The following is a 16,312-nucleotide window of genomic DNA, read 5'->3' as shown; positions in this document are numbered from 1 at the left end:
ATCACCAATCCGACATTCAATTCTGTTGAATTTCTTACCTACTGATATTGATTTAGTCTTCGAGAGGCTAATTTTCAAACCATACTCATTGCACCTATTTTCAAGTTCCAAGATATTCGACTGCAGGCTTTCGGCACAATCTGCCATTAAGACCAAGTCGTCAGTATAGGCCAGACTGCTTACTACATTTCCACCTAACTGAATACCTCGCTGCCATTTTATACCTTTCAGCAGATGATCCATGTAAACTGCGAACAGACTAAGAACTCATTCTACCATCGATTCTCACTGAAGCCCAATTGTCAACATAAATGCTTTTGATTGATTTTAATAATCTACCTTTAATTCCATAGTCCCCCAGTATGGCGAACATCTTTTCCCTCGGGACCCTGTCATATGCTTTCTCTAGATCTATGAAACATAAACAAAACTGCCTATTCCTCCCGTAGCATTTTTCAATTACCTGGCGCATACTAAAAATCTGATCCTGACAGCCTCTCTGTGGTCTGAAACCACACTGGTTTTCATCCAACTTCCTCTCAACGACTGATCGCACCCTCCCTTCCAAGATGCCAGTGAATACTTTGCCTGGTATACTAATCAATGAGATACTTCGATAGTTGGTGCAATCTTTCCTGTTCCCTTGCTTATAGATAGGTGCAATTACTGCTTTTGTCCAATCTGAAGGTACCTTACCAACACTCCATGCTAATTTTACTACTCTATGAAGCCATTTCATCCCTGCCTTTCCACTATACTTCACCATTTCAGGTCTAATTTCATCTATTCCTGCTGCTTTATGACAATGGAGTTTATTTACCATCCTTTCCACTTCCTCAAGCATAATTTCACCAACATCATTTTCCTCCTCCCCATGAGCTTGGCTGTTCGCAACACCACCAGGATGATTTCCTTTAATACTGAGATGTTAAAAATATTCCCTCCACCTCTCCAGTGATTCTCTGGGATCTATTATGAGTTCACCTGAATTACTCAAAACACTGTTCATTTCTTCTTTCCCTCCCTTCCTAAGATTCTTTATTAATGTCCAGAAAGGTTTCCCTGCTGCTTGACCTAGCCTTTCCAGGTTGTTACCAAAATCTTCCCATGACTTCTTTTTGGATTCAACAACTATTTGTTTCGCTCTGTTTCTTTCATCTACGTACAAATCCCTGTCTGCCTCTGCCCTTGTTTGGAGCCATTTCTGAAAAGCCTTCCTTTTATGTTTACAAGCTGCTCGCACTTCATCATTCTATCAAGATGTTCGCCTTTTCCCATCTTTACACATAGTTGTTCCTAGGCATTCCCTTGCTGTTTCTACTACAGCATCCCTGTATGCCACCCATTCCCTCTCTATATCCTGAACCTCTTTACTGTCTACTGTTTGAAACTTCTCACTAATCATATTCATGTACTTCTGTCGAATTTCCTCGTCCTGGAGATTTTCTACCCTTATTCGTTTGCAGACAGATTTCACTTTCTCTACCCTACACCTGGAGATACTTAGTTCACTACAGATCAGATAGTGGTCTGTATCATCGAAAAACCCGCAGAAAACTCGTACATTCCTAACAGATTTCCTGAATTCAAAGTCTGTTAAGATATAGTCTATTATGGATCTGGTACCCCTAGCCTCCCATGTGTAGCGGTGAATAGCCTTATGCTTGAAGAATGTATTCGTAACAGCTAAACCCGTACTAACACACAAATCCAGCAAACGCTTCCCATTCCCATTAGCTTCCATATCTTCCCCACATTTACCAATCACCCTTTCATATCCTTCAGTTCTATTCACAACTCTCGCATTGAAATCACTCATTAGCACTATTCTATCCTTGCTGTTGACACTGACCATGATGTCACTCAATGCTTCATAAAACTTGTCAACTTCATCCTCATCTGCACCCTCACATGGTGAATACACGGACACAATTCTAGTCCTAATTCCTCCAACTGACAAATCTACCCACATAATTCGCTCATTTACGTGCCTAACAGAAACTATGTTGCGTGCAATGGTATTCCTGATAAAGAGCCCTACCCCAGACTCTGCCCTTCCCTTTCTAACACCCGTCAAGTACACTTTATAATATCCCATCTCTTCCTCGTTATCTCCCCTTACCCGAATATCACTTACTCCTAGCACATCCAGATGCATCCTCTTTGCTGACTCAGCCAGTTCTACTTTCTTTCTTCCATAAGCCCCATTAATATTGATAGCTACCCATTGAATTCCATTTCGTTCACCAAGTTGTTTCCAAGGAGTCCCTCACATGTCAAATGGGAGTGGGACTCCGTTACTCCCATAGGTCCCATAGGCTTGCTTAAAATGTTCTGAGCTCGGTAAATTCATGAAGCAGGATGCTACCCTACTTGCACATAATACAAGTGAGGATCTCTCCTCTAACGGGTTATGGACCACCGGTGAATTGTATAGTCCTAGCCGCCTGAGCAGAATGAGGGCCATGACTCAGAATATGTCCGAGATGCCCACTCTCCCATTCCATAGCAACTGGTATCCCGACTCTCAGGACCGCTTACTAGGCCACTCAGCCGTTGCCCATGGTTCACGAACTAGGACGTGACTACAGTAACCCACAAATTATTATTATTATCATTATCATTACATAAAAATTTTGAATTTTACAGTGGACATACCCATCGTTCACTGGTTAATTAGCTTCCTCGGGAGATCAGTAGCGGTGTCCGACCCATGTTCGCGGGTTCGATGCCAACTAACAAAAGAGAACACTAAAACTGAAAGTTTGCATTTCATTTTAGCAGATCTCTCTTTTTTTTTTTTTTGCTATGGGCTTTACGTCGCATTGACACAGATAGGTCATATGGCGACGATGGGATAGGAAAGGCCCGGGAGTTGGAAGGAAGCGGCCGTGGCCTTAATTAAGGTACAGCCCCAGCATTTGCCTGGTGTGAAAATGGGAAACCACAGAAAACCATTTTCAGGGCTGCCGATAGTGGGATTCGAACCTACTATCTCCCGGATGCATTTAGCAGATCTACCTATAAAAATCAATTATATTACTCCTATAACAGCAGCCCTGCAGTGCCTTCCTACAAGGATGTAGAAGTAAATGGGAGTGAAATACTAGCACTCTCTTATCTACATAATTAAGTCAGAAGGATGAGGTGAGGAAGTATATACGATGAGTAACGCTTGGTTGATAATAGTGGCGATCTGACGGACCGAAGCTTAGCACACCTATCACCCCGGTCCCTGCGCATATCAGACATACAGCAGCAAGCCGCGTGAGGCGAGTCGAAGGGAGAGGGATGAAAGTCTGGGCTGCAATATCAGTGTCCAAAGCCTTGTTCTCATTCGCATTTGAGGTTTGGGCTTCACTGATAGCCTTGGTGGCCCTCAGTATATGCCACTGGAAGTTGTGAAGCAATTTTTTACTGCTGGATTATCATAACGCATTTCCCTTTCACACCTTAACATTATATTCCTTATATTCACCTCTTGTAGACTTAATCCAATTGCACTGATTATTTCCAAAATGTATAAAGGATGGAGAGAAATCTAAGGTTATGCATTAAGCCTACTGATCAGTTAGTCAATCTGAATTATTACGAACCCACAATACATTTTCATCTACAATAGTAAAGGTGTAGCCTATTACCCATCTGGATTTGATGTCTACGGAATAAACAAATAGATTGTACTATGCTGATGATATGACTTCACAACAACCATTAAACCAGGTAATCAGTATATCAAGAGAATGATTTTGTAATTTCTATTAAGAGAAGGCTTTATCATCTGTATGTTATGCACTAAAATTCAAACCATTCGTTACAGTAAATCTAAGTACCTATGGTAACAATACTAGATACACATTCAGTAGGATATATTTTTAAGAAACCTGAATGACATATGAACTAGCACTGTAAACTGAAATAGAAAGGGTGCAAATTAACAGCATCTAGGACTTGGAATCTCGTAGCTTGATATAGCTGATATCTTACCTGATACTGTATCATAGTAGAATTTGTATGGAAAATTAAAAATACATATTTAAAAAAAAGGAAAGAGAAAGTTCTAACAAAATAAAATAAGTATACAGCTTATTTTGTGATCATACAAATAATATGCTCATATGGAAGTACGAACTATTACACTGGACAGCAAGTTTACTCCTTTCATAATATTCTATTTTCAGATGAATTGGGCGTCTATACCGGTTGTTTAATTTCGAAGTGTTAATGTCTACTACCCAATTCTCCAAAACGAAAATCTAATGCTGTACTCCCAGATAATTTTATATGTCCCTTTCGGGTACGGTACGCTATAATAGTGTAACCGATAATTAGCATCAATAAAGAAACCACCCGTACAAATACACATTATTCATATATATAAAATTAAGAACATACCTTGTTTGTATGGAAATGTAGAAACAAGATTAAAACTCTTTAAAATAGCGTCAATAATGCGTATGACATTCTCCCCATAGCACTCGTACCCCGATTTTCAAATTTGCATAAAACCGGAATACATGTTACGCACATGTGACACACAAGCTATCAACCGGTAAAGATCACATTTACGCTCGTCTCAATTAATCGCCGAATGGAACTACGAATTACAAAAATGATCTGACACATTTTAAATGTATATCAAATGTAAACATGCATTTAAAAGAATGACTTATCGTGGAATTTTGTATCCACGTGCGTGGAATATATTCTAAATAACCCGCGACTGCAGTGATTTAAATGGACAAGAACTCTATCCAAACAGCCAGTAGGTAGCAGCACCTGAGCACATGTTTCACGTCTCTTTGATGATCCTTGTTTCATGTATTCACATTCTCTTTGCATGTTTTTATTCCTATACTCTACATGATTTTACTGTAATGGATGGTTATTTTAAACTACTGTATTTGTTTCAACGAGCTGGAATAACATAGAGAGGCGGAAGCGCTGCCTGGGTGAACCTAATAGAACGAACGTCCGCCATGTTTCCTGTTGTCACACAAGCAAGGGGGCATGGCCTTTAAATGACGAAAAGTGTAGAAAATGCGCGTTTTAGAATCGCTGGGGGAGAATTAACGTCCGTTGCCGAAAGCTTGAAGCATGAAAGCGAATACCGCCACTTCATCATATTGCGGCACGAGGCCAACATCACAATCAGTTGATTGTAGGGTAGTTCGAAATCATCGAATAGGCCTCGAAATCGGAACAAGAGCGTTACCCTGCTTGGCTGTTGTGGTTAAGCGTAAATTAGAATAAAAACGATGGACATAAATATTTGTGACAGGAAACCTTAAAATCATAGGGACCTATAATAGGTTACAACCTCATTCTGTTAATATTTTTAAAATTATTGCATCCTCATGAGTACTGTGTTCCTTTCTTAATCTGTTTACTCTCCCGCGTTGGTTTTCCCACGGACTCAGCGACGGATCCCACCTCTACCACTTCAAGGACAGTGTTCTGGAGCGTGAGACATTGGGTCGGGGGATACAACTGAGGGAGGGCTGCACCTGCTATGCTGAACAGGGGCCTTGTGGGGGGGGGAGAAGGAAGCGGCCGTGGCCTTAAGTTAGGTACCATCCCGGCATCTGCCTGGAGGAGAAGTGGGAAACCACGGAAAATCTCTTCGAGGATGGCTGAGATGGGAGTCGAACCCACTTCTACTCAGTTGACCTCCCCAGGCTGATAGAATCCCGTTACAGCCCTCGTGCCCCTTTTCAAATTTCGTGGCGGAGCTGGGAATCGAACCCGGGCTTCCAGGGGTGGCAGCTGCTCACGCTAACCAGTGCACCACAGAGGCGGCCCATGAATACTTTACCACAATAATCGTTTAGTGTAATTATTTATTATAATGTAGGGGGGATATCATGTTTCTCCCATTACCATATCATACTGGAATTACTAGCTTGAAAGTTGTCCATTATGAAGTGTGGCATAGTTTTTAAAACCAAGGCAACAGACATCTACAATAAAGGCTGTATACATTTCAAAAATAGCAGTAAAATGCTGTATTTATCATACTTGGTGTACGTTTGAACGAAATAAGTGATTTTTTGTGGTTACGTTTTCTTGGTGGTGGGCGTTCCATTTCCTTTACTTGTAAATGTGAATGAAAATTAAATAGGGCCGGAAATGTACAGAGCATAAGCAACTGAATTGAGTGGGATACCATTTATCTCTTTTCGCCCTCACGACGCATTGTTCAGTTAATTCCTTGTTCTTTAAACGAAATCTGAAACAAAATTCGACAAATAATTACCGTGGCTATCCGTACTTTCGCTAAGTAAACAATAAAATGGATTTAATTACAAACAGAAATTACAAAAAGGAATCTCGGCTATAATTCAGTATTACTTACTTAAAGTACGATATCTCCTTGGTTTTATTACTCCGATTAGTACAACCATACGCTGAGCTTACGGCTGGCATTCTTGAAAGCGAGAATCTATCTTTTCACTTAGGGAATTAAATTGGCATGCACGATCTCCCTGTCACCTCAACATATGCTCTCGCGCCAATTCGCTTTGTTTTGACAACCGTTAACATGGCTGCCTCTTATCAACTTGCTTCAAGCAGGGAGCGCTGATGTCAGGTATACAGCCCCTCTATGTTATTCTAGCTCGTTGATTTGTTTTAAAGGACTTCCTTCTTCCTCTTTGTTTCCAGATACTTTATTTATAAGACTCTACTTAAAATTAATAATCCAGAATCTTTATTTGCCATTGACCACATACAATGAAATAGGCTTCGTCAACTGATAATGTTTAATATGTAGTAAGTGCATTTTTAGCAATAACTCAAATTCCAATGGGATGCGCTAACGAAATGAACCTAACCCATCGCCATCTTGCAACTCCTGATGAAATACCGTACGGTACTGTATACTTTCCTACATGTCTTATTTGGAGGGCTACGGTTTTTCAATTACGTTGGAAAGTACCGTAGGCCTATATTATCCAATATAGATTTGTACTAATGTGTATCACAGTATGACCGCTGAGTTATATTACGGTAGGCCTATTGGCAGGCATTGCTGAATAATATGTACAAGAACGCAAAAGTAGTTGAAAGCTACAGTAGGTAGGGTAGGCCTACTTATTTTCAGCGGAGACAGATAACATAACACAACTAAATTATTATTTCTCATTACGGCATTATTTAAAAAAATGAAATGGCGTATGGCTTTTAGTGCCGGGAGTGTCCGATGACATGTTCGGCTCGCCAGGTGCAGGTCTTTCTATTTGACGCCCTTGGGCGATTTGCGCGTCATGATGAGGATGTAATGATGATGAAGACGATACATACACCCAGTCCCCGTGCCAGAGAAATTAACCAATGATGGTTAAAATTTCCTACCCTGCCGGGAATCGAACTCGGGACCCCTGTGACCAAAGGCCAGCACGCTAACCATTTAGCCATGGAGCCGGACTACGGCATTATTAGGCTGATTCTCCACGAGCAGGTAAAACGCCGCTGTTCGCCCGCCTGACCGCTCAAACTTTTTGCCTATTCTACACGAGCGGTTGAATTGACGCCTGTAAACAGAGCCAAAAACGCCGGCGACACGTACAGCCATTCTTCACCAGCGATAATCCTGCCATACTATAATGATGGATGTCGTACAAACAGGTTGTGTTGTCGGAGCTGTTCAATTACAGTTAATAGTAATATTAAAAAAGAAACCTGGTAAGAAAAGACGTTGGTGGACTCACCCTGCGTTATCGAATCGGCTCACCACTGGACAATTTCATTGAACGTTTTGCGAACACAGGAGCTATCCGGAAATATTTTTCCAATATTATAGAATGTCATTTGCTTAATTCGATGAGCTGTTTGAACTTATTAATATGCATATTACTAAACGAGTGAAATGGTAGTTTAGGGGAAGGCCTGAAATTTAATTCAGCAGCCCTCAAGATGGTTTTCCGTGGTTACCCATTTTCACACCAGGCAAATGCTGGGACTGTACCTTAATCAAGGCCACGGCCGCTTCCTTCCCGCTCCTAGCCCTTCCCTGTCCCATCGTCGCCATAAAACCTATCTGTGTCGGTGCGACGTAAAACAACTAGAAAAAAAAAAGAATTACAGTTTAGGCCTACTCCATATTATAGCACCACAATTCACTAAATTAACTCAAAATTCAACCCTGAAAAGAGCCGTTTCTTAAGAAAAGCTTCTTCCGCTTCACTTTTATTAAATCTATATTAATTTTATTCCAAATTAGCAGTGAAGAGGAGCTTTCTCCTCTGGCTTTGAAAAAGAATTTGCTTCCAAGTCAGATAGTTTCTTCGCCCGCCAGTGTAGTGAATTGAGATTTTCCGATTCATTGTGTATTCCTAGAAAACAGAGTAGTAAAATTACATAGTTTTTGCCCTGGGACTCTCCACTGTTCGACACCTCCGCCGAAAAAAGACGAAAAATGTTCACGGATCACGGCTGTCTGCGGCTTGGTCATTCCAGCTCTGAAAATTTGGATTGTTAGATCGGAAGCGTAGTACTGTTCGTTAACATTGAGAAAATGTGTGGTTTTTCATTTGTTCGAGTATTGCACATGACAACATTGATTTTAATCGTGCCATTCCTACTGACTCATTGTAATGACCTATGTTGATTTCAGTTGGAAAAATGGTCTTTCTGAGGATGTAAAAAGGCAGGTGGAGATTGAGTGTCTGCCATTATAATGTTCCCCATCTTGATTGTGACTGATGGTAGCCAAGCGGGCCTACCGTTACAATGAATATTCCCTAACCCAGTCTTCAGATGAAAAAAGACGTTTGGTGACTTCCCCATCGTGTTTCTATGGAATTTAATACAATCTTGCTCACAACGTGTACACTATCTAACCTAGAATTCTGTGTACAATGTAGAATTCCGTAGCGAAGCACGGGTACATCAGCTAGCAAAGCATATACTACACTTCAGGCAGTTCCTATCGTGCTACAGAGGTGGGTGAACTGCTCACTGCCGCCTCGTGGAGTATGATTCGCTGTTCTACCGCTAGCGGGAATGACGCCTCTGCTGGCGTTAGACCCGCCTGCCCGCTCATGGACGCGTCCACCCGCGGCGTGCAAACCGCCCGTGTAGACAGTTCTACAAATACCCCCATAGTTCTGTTCCACAAGCGAGTTTGTAGCGGGCGAACAGCGGCGTTTTACCTGCTCGTGGAGAATCAGCCTTAAACTACCCTCATTAGGGAAGTCAACATCAGCTAACGCGTACGTACTGTAAATACAGTATACCGGTAGGTCGTAATCAATCTAGTTTATTGGCTAACACGGTAGAGCGCTGATCTTCCGACACCAAGTTCGTGCGTAAGTATGATGGTATTTGAGCGTAGGTCTAATCGTGTCTAGATGTACTAGCAGCAAATACGATATTTACTAGCAGGTAAAAACTCAAAAGAAGACAAAATTGCCGGCACCACGACGCATGCCTGCCAACCCTTCCGATTTACCCGGAAACTTTCCATTTTTTAACTCGTCTTCCGATTTCTTTTTACTTCTTCGTATTTATAAACAATCCAAGGTCAATACTCTTCCCCTAAGATAAATTATTGTGTGCTTGTGTAACTTACGCAACCTCTTTTTCATGAGTATTTATTTGGCAAGTGTATCATCCGTAGTCTTCATTGGCGTTGTAGGACACGTGATTTTTCTTGCGGTTCTGTGCTTTTCCCCCTGTCGAAGTCGTATGTTAATAATGTACCTATGAGACATATTTACCTGTTTTATATGTGGTAGTTTGGCGTATTTCGGTGCATTTATTTTCATTCTTAGTTCATAATTTGAATTGATTTGAATGAGTTGAATCGTTGCCTACGAGATACACAAGACCGGGAAATACAGCCGTTGCCTACGATATAGGCAACGATACAGCACACTAGACTCGTCCTCGAGATACTTCCGGCAAGTGCCGCTAGAGTTCTCTTTACTGATCTGTCTTCGCCAAGGTCTGTCTAGGGAGGTCAAGTCACGAATGCTACTTATGGAGCCGCCATATTGGGTCTTTAAGCGAGCGTAACCAAAGGCAAGTGTATTCGAATTTAGAGGATTTCGGTACCGTGAATTGAAATAAAAACAAAATACCAACCAATTTTGATAAAGAATTTAATTGGGCATCTCCCGGCCATGTATATATAACTGTATAACACTTTTTCTTTTTTGAGAAACAAGAATCAACAGAAAAGCTCATGTTCTTCTCTTTTACTTCCTTACAACTTGGTCTTACTGTGTTTCTTATTAATATCATCTGTCAAATACGTAATCTTATTGACAGAAGCATAGAAATCTGTACAGTACCTGTGGCATATTATGATTACCGGTACATGAAATACTGAACTTGAAGTACTGTATTTAAAGTACTAAACGACGGTTGTAATAACTTACCTTCAGCGTTTTCTTTAGTAAGAGAGTAATTTACGATACTGCGTTTCTAAAAGGTTACCCCAGTATATTGACAAACACTGAATGCCTCCTGAGTTGAGTGCATTAAATTATGTATGGTAACTGTTGTTATCCATTCGTGTGGTATTTCTTTCGGTTCTAAGGCAAAAATATTCTGCACGTATACAACAAGAGTGATGTTCTTAGCTACTCTTAACTAGTTTAATGATAACCCATGCAGCTACATAGTACAAAGTGGTGGTGGTGATTATTGTTTTAAGAGAAAGTACAACTGGACAACCATCCTCTATAAACACTAATCAGAAGAAAACAAATGGCAGGGGACCAAAACTTCGAAAGATGAAGGTATCGGCAAAAGAAAGATGAAGGCCACAAAGTGCGTGGAAATGAAAAAACCTCCTAGGCCTCGAATGCGCTAATGCCGTCGAGGTCGGAAAAGGACAAGTGTTGAACAGGGGAGGTCGGATGGGCTAGATTAGTGAAAGCAATGTCAAGACTCAGCTAAGGGCCTCGTAGTCAAAACCCAAAATAAGTTTCCCCCCGTGGGTGGGGGCAATAGAACAACCACGGTATCCCCTGCCTGTCATAAGAGGCGACTGAAAGGGGCGTCAGGCTCTCCTAACCAGGGAGCGTGAGTTGGCCACCACGGGGCTCTTAGCTGAGTCCTGATATTCGTGCATATAATAATAATAATAATAATAATAATAATAATAATAATAATAATAATAATAATAATAATAATAATAATAATAATAATAATAATAATAATAATAATAATAATAATAATAATAATGGTTAAGAAAATTAAAGCCATTGGTAGACACGATTTCATAAGAAATAGAAATTCAGTCGCTATTAAGTTGAGTTAACCTAGGTTAGGCTATTTTAGGGATTACATTAGGATATTATGTTAGGCTCCGGGACATTAAATTACAGTAGTTGGTTAGTGCGAGTGAAGCGAGTGTTGTGATCTTTAAGTATTTGTCCAGCCATATAATGTACTCTATAGAGCATTTAAGATGAATGTAATTTAGCTGCAAATAATAACTACAGTACAGTATAAGACTGCTATTATCAATGCAATTGTTGTAAGGATGGCCAGCTGGACATAAATTGTTGGTTTGAAGTGATAGCCCTGTTGTTTGTTGTGATTATAATTGGTAACTGAACAGGAACAAGCATTTCAAATATCTGCGAAACATTTCTACGTTGCATGTAGGGTTAGAATGATACTTCTGTAGTTTACATGAAAAGGAATGGAATGAAATAGCGTTTGGCTTTTAGTGCCAGGAGCGTCTGAGGACAAGTTCGGCTCGCCAGGTCTTTTGATCTGACTCCCTTAGGCGACCTGCGCGTCGTGATGAGGATGAAATGAAAATAAAGACGACACATACACCCAGCTCCCGTGCCAGCGAAATTGACCAATTATGGTTAAAATTCCTGAACCTGCCGAGAATCGAACCTGGGACCCCTGTAATCAAAGACCAGCACACTAACCATTTACTTAGCCATGGAGCCGGACACTTAAAAAGGAAATTTTCATAAACATCAATACTAGTATTACACATTTCCTGTTAAATTTCTTGCTTGTTTTGAAAGACAATTCTCTTTCTTTGGGAGGTTTCCTATTATATGTCAAAGACTTAGGTGGATTAGGGACTTTGAAAATTGTTGGGATGGAATTCCACTTGAGTAGTTTCCGTCCATCTGCTCTCTTTAGTTCAAATTGCGATTCTTCAAAATTTTGCTAGAAGAAAATACACCGGGCGTGTTGGCCGTGCGGTTAGAGGCGCACGGCTGTAAGCTTGCATCCGGGAGATAGTGGGTTCGAACCCCACTGTCGGCAGACCTGAAGATGGTTTTCCGTGGTTTCCCATTTTCACACCAGGCAAATGCTGGGGCTGTACTTTAATTAAGGCCACGGCCGCTTCCTTCCAACTACTAGGCCTTTCCTCTCCCATCGTCGCCATAAGACCTATCTGTGTCGGTACGACGTAAAGCCACTAACAAAGAAAACATAATAAAACCTATAAATATAAAATATCGTTCATATAAACATACTGTTATTCAGGAATAATACGAATGTATAACTTCACTAATCTCGCACAAGAAGCAATTATCTGTAGGTTGCCATTTGTCACGCCTACAGTTTTGTACCCATTGAGCTCTTCTTTGCTTATCTTTCGGGAAGCGAAACACTCTAATTCCGTCAGTTGTCTTATTTTGACAATTTGGTGCGGCGCAGTATCCCGTCTTCCTTCGAAATACAAGTAATAACTCACATCATTACATCGGGCACGCCCACGTAACAACGATATTTGAGACCCAATATGGCCGCCACCGCAAAGGATTGTGGTAGCGTGACCAGACCTCCCTAGACAGACCTTAGACCAAAAGTTAAGCAAAGGAGAGCTCAGTGGGTACAAAACCGTAGGCATGACAAATGGTAATCTACAGATAATTCCGTCTTGTGCGCGGTTTTGTGAACTTATACACTCGTATTATTCCTGAAAAATACAGTAATATGTTTGTATGAACGATGTTTTATATTAATAGGTCTTATTATGTATTTTCTTCTAGCAAAATTTTGAAGAATCGCTATTTGAACTAAAGAGGGCAGATGCACGAAACTACTCAAGTGGAATTCCATCCCAACAATTTTCAACGTCCCTAATCCACCCAAGTCTTTGACATGTGATAGGAAACCTCCCAAAGAAAGGGAACTGTCTTTCAAAACAAGCAAGGAAAGTAACTGGAAATGTGAAATACCGTAGTAGTATTGTTGTTTATGAAAATTTCATTTTCATGCGTTCGGCTCCATGGCTAAATTATTAGCGTGCTTGCCTTTTGGTCATAGCGGTCCCGGGTTCGATTCCCGGCAAGGTCAGGAATTTTAACCGTAATTGGTTAATTTCGCTGGTCTATCTCTTCAAACCAACAATTTGTGTCCAGCTTGTCATCATTACAACAATAATTGTTAATAGCAGTCTTTTACGGTACTGTAGTTATTATTTACAGCTATATTGCATTCACCGTAAATGCGCTATGGAGTACATTATCTGGCTGGACAAATACTTAAAGATCACAACACTCGCACTAACCAACTACTGTAATTTAACGTACCGTAGCCTAACATAATATCCTAATGTAATCCCTAAAATAGCCTAACCTAGGTTAACTCAACTTAATAGTGACTGAATTTCTATTTTTTATTATTATTATTATTATTATTATTATTATTATTATTATTATTATTATTATATGCATGAACGTTAGGACTCAGTTGAGAGCCCCGTGGTCGCCAACCCACGCTCCCTAGTTAGGAGCTCCTGACGCCCCTTTCAGTCACCTCTTATGACGGGCAGGGGATACCGTGGGTGTTATTCTATTGCCCCCGCCCACAGGGGGAAATCAATCTGGGTTGTGACTACGAGGGCCTTAGCTGAGTCTTGACATTGCTTTCACTTGTGTTTGGCTCTCACCTATTCTATTCTATCCGACTTCCCCTGGTCAACACTTGTTCTTTTCCGACCGCGACGGCATTAGCGCATTCGAAGCCTAGGAAGTTTTCATTTCCATGCACTTTGTGGCCTTCATCTTACTTTTGCCGATACCTTCATTTTTCGAAGTGTTGGACCCATTTGTTTTCTTCTGATTAGTGTTTATAGATAACAACAGTTACCATACATCATTTAATGCACTCAACTCAAGAGGCATTCAGTGTTCGTCAACACGCTGGGGTAACCCCTTAGAAACGCAGTATCGGTAATTACTTTCTTAATAAAGAAAACGCTGAAGGTAATTTATTACAACTGTCTCTTAGTACTTTAAGTATAGTACTTCAAGTTCAGTATTTCATGTACCGTTAATAATAATATGACACATGTACTGTACAGATTTCTATGTTTCTGTCAATAAGATTACGTATTTGACAGATTATATTAATAGGAAACACAGTAAGACCAAGTTGTAAGGAAGTAAAAGAGTAGGACATGAGCTTTCCTGTTGATTCTTGTTTCAAAAAAAAAAAATCAGGCTCTGCTAATTATCTTCCTATTCAAATAGTTGTGAATGTATTCATATCATTTAAGTGTTATACAGTTATATATACATGAACAGTACATGCCCAGTTAAATTCTTTACGAACAATAGTTGATGTTCTGTTATTATTTCAATGTACGGCACCGAAATCCTCTAAATTGCCTTTGGTTACGCTCGCTTAAAGACCCAATATGGCGGCTCCATAAGAAGCATTCGTGACTTGACCTCCCTAGACAGACCTTGGTCTCGCCCGCTCATTGCAACATGTTCGAATATGAAAAACTATAAAAATTCATTAAAACTAGTAATTTCAGAAGGTAGAAAACAGATATGAGATCAAAGATAGACCAAGAGCAATTGTTTGACTTATTTTCTACAACGTATTTCTTACAATATGCTTAAACGAAATAAGTAATTCACGAGAAGCAGAGAAATCTGATAGCGAGTTTGTCACTTCTTACCGATTACTTTAATTATGCCTCAGAGTATCCGATAAGCGGATCGATATTGCGGTCATAAATAACTTTGGGTTTATTCGCCCTTTCACCGATTATCAGCGATCCAATCTTTTCCTCCGCACATCTGATATTTTGACATTCGTATTGAAGCCGCTGTTTGGTGAGCGATGTTATGCCCGTTACGCAAATATTTAGCGTCGTTTCACCGTATTTCTCTTTTTTTCTTCCCGTAAAATTACATTTGTGTTCGCCTCAGTGGTGTAGTGGTTAGTGTGATTAGCTGTCACCCCCGGAGGTTCGGGTTCGATTCCCGGCCCTGCCATGAAATTTGAAAAATGGTACGCACCGCCATCTCAATCCTATATACTGCCTGCTCTATGCTATGCGGTTAACATGTTTCTCAGCGTGGGCTCTTAGTGCCACAAACCTCCGGTAGGGGCACCAGCTAACACACCCAAATTATCTCCATACCCATGTCGTTGTGTTCCAGTACGTTTGCATCGAGCAATTATGTGTGTATCTCTGGTTGTAAAATGATGGATTGTTGTGTTCCTCCCTGTATATCTTAGCAAGAAATCCAAATTCTTCAGGTGTGAGGATTCCTGAACTCCCCTGGGAAAATTGATTTAACGCTATATCAAGGAAAGGATCAACCAAGGGTAGTCAATCTATTCCACCCAATTATTCTCGTTTTTGTAGCCTGAATTTTAGAGATGGAGATAAAAGGTAAAACTAAAAGATAAATACAGTATATTGAAGCCAGTGAGAACCTAGTCGGTCTTCGAATTATCCCCATTACCTTCAAACCAGAAAAATAGCTCCACGAAAGACCAGACAACGACAAGATATTTCTTCGGCAGAAATCTATGATGAAACAAGCTCTTCAATCGCAGGAAATACATTGGTTGACATCTACGAAATTCATGTGAACAACAATGTCTCAATCCAAGTCAATATTCCAACGAGTGATCAGAAAATCAGACATTAGAGGCTCCGATCTAGAATTCTGAGACTACGATAACAGCTGATGACTAGCCATAATGAAGTTAAGAAATTACAGAGGAAATTCGAAGACAACCCAGAAATTGATCGTCTGAATAAATTAAAGGAAGCAACTAAATAAAATGAAAAGAAGACCGTTCATCTTTAAAATCAAATTCATAATTTTCGCAAGACAAAATCCATGCAGTCAGAACAAATCATACGGCACTATGTAGCGTGGGGAATTGTATTCCAAACGGTTACGAATACGGCAGGAGTCCTGATCTAGTGTCAACTCCGTCACAAAATACTCTGGACAGGTAGCCTAAATAAAAAATGTTGATAGTGTTTGTCAGGATTTCCCAGTTAGTGAAGGAAATAGTTAGAGCTGAATGTAAAACTCTCAAACCAACAGAGAGGAGTTTAACAGTG

At 40.4% G+C, this 16,312-nt stretch overlaps 1 protein-coding gene across 3 annotated transcripts in view; it reads right to left on the bottom strand.

The window, feature by feature from the left end:
• Positions 1-4,697, bottom strand: part of LOC136864143 (uncharacterized) — a 624,111-nt gene extending 619,414 nt beyond the window's left edge. For all 3 annotated transcript variants that reach the window (XR_010859277.2, XM_067140781.2, XM_067140790.2), the window contains exon 1: positions 4,396-4,697. The gene's annotated coding sequence lies outside the window, so the exon portion shown is untranslated. The remainder of the gene's footprint in view (positions 1-4,395) is intronic.
• Positions 4,698-16,312: the final 11,615 nt, after the last annotated feature.

Source organism: Anabrus simplex, chromosome 1 (genome assembly GCF_040414725.1).
Source record: "Anabrus simplex isolate iqAnaSimp1 chromosome 1, ASM4041472v1, whole genome shotgun sequence".
Lineage (NCBI taxonomy): Eukaryota > Metazoa > Arthropoda > Insecta > Orthoptera > Tettigoniidae > Anabrus > Anabrus simplex.
The sequence above is the reverse complement of the archived record's forward strand: the minus strand, read 5'-3'. Positions and strand labels throughout refer to the sequence as shown.